General features: G+C 42.1%; 1 non-coding gene across 1 annotated transcript; it reads left to right on the top strand.

The window, feature by feature from the left end:
- The first annotated feature begins 998 nt into the window (after window positions 1-998).
- trnae-cuc lies at window positions 999-1,070 on the top strand. Its single transcript has one exon. It is a non-coding gene; the product is annotated as a tRNA-Glu (tRNA).
- Window positions 1,071-1,391: the final 321 nt, after the last annotated feature.

Below are 1,391 nucleotides of genomic sequence, written 5' to 3' on the forward strand. Positions count from 1 at the left end.
GATGATTCAGAGGAGTCATGGGAGAAAGTCATGTGGTCAGATGAGACCAAAATAGAACTTTTGGGTCATAGTTCCACTAACCGTGTTTGGAGGAAGAAGAGTGATGAGTACCATCCCAAGAACCCCATCCCTACTGTGAAGCATGGGGGTGGTAGCATCATGCTTTGGGGGTGTTTTTCTGCACATGGGACAGGGCGACTGCACTGTATTAAGGAGAGGATGACCGGGGCCACCAAATTTTGCATGATTTTGGGGACCAACCTCCTTCCCTCAGTTAGAGCATTGAAGATGGGTCGAGGCTGGGTTTTACAACATGACAATGACCCAAAGCACACAGCCAGGATAACCAAGGAGTGGCTCTGTAAAAAGCATATCAAGGTTCTGGCGTGGCCTAGCCAGTCTCCAGACCTTTACCCAGTAGAGAATCTTTGGAGGGAGCTCAAACTCTGTTTTTCAGTAACAGCCCAGAAACCTGACTGATCTAGAGAGAAGATCTGTGTGGAGGAATGGGCCAAAATCCCTTCTGCAGTGTGTGCAAACCTGGTGAAAAACTACAGGGAACGTTTGAATTGCAAACAAAGGTCACAGTACCAAATATTAACATTGATTTTCTCAGGTGTTCAAATACTTATTTGCTGCTGTATCATACAAATAAATGGTTAAAAAAATCATACATTGTGATTTCTGGATTTTTGTTTTTTTTCGACTATGTCTCTCACAGTGGACATGCACCTACGATGAGAATTTCAGACCCTCCATGATTTCTAAGTGGGAGAACTTGCAAAATAGCAGGGTGTTCAAACACTTATTTTCTTCACTGTATCTACTGCTGCATTCACTGTCTGTGTCCAGTCCTTCAAAACCTGTTCTTGACTTGCTTTTCCACACATCCTCTGGCCAATAATTTTTGCTTCATTGTTATTGTTGTGTGCCTTCAATATCACACATGTGGATATTATGAAAGAAACTGCCTAGAAAACCCCTTTACCACTTTTGAAGGATCCATGGTGTAATGGTTAGCACTCTGGACTCTCAATCCAGTGATCTGAGATCAAATCTCAGTGGAACCTGTTTTTAAGTTGGATGTCTGCTTAAGTTAAGTGTAATGTCTTGTTTGTGTGGTAGTATCTGTAGAGATTTGTGGTGTAGTATGGAACCATTTTCCGGTCTTTTATGTATTATAAGACTTATTGTCGCCTGTCTTGGCAGGACTCCGTAGTCTATGTTTAATCTCCTAATTTAAAGGTAAAGTCAGCGTCCACTAAAGGTTGTGTTGTTGCTGCTGACAGACTCAGATTATTATGCTAAGTGTGTGATCTCTTAGTTTCCAACCAGACCAGATTGGTGATTGTAGGAACAGTGGAAAGATGAACCAAGACAGCTTTTCATAT

This window comes from Etheostoma cragini, unplaced genomic scaffold (genome assembly GCF_013103735.1).
Source record: "Etheostoma cragini isolate CJK2018 unplaced genomic scaffold, CSU_Ecrag_1.0 ScbMSFa_1499, whole genome shotgun sequence".
Taxonomy (NCBI): Eukaryota; Metazoa; Chordata; class Actinopteri; order Perciformes; family Percidae; genus Etheostoma; species Etheostoma cragini.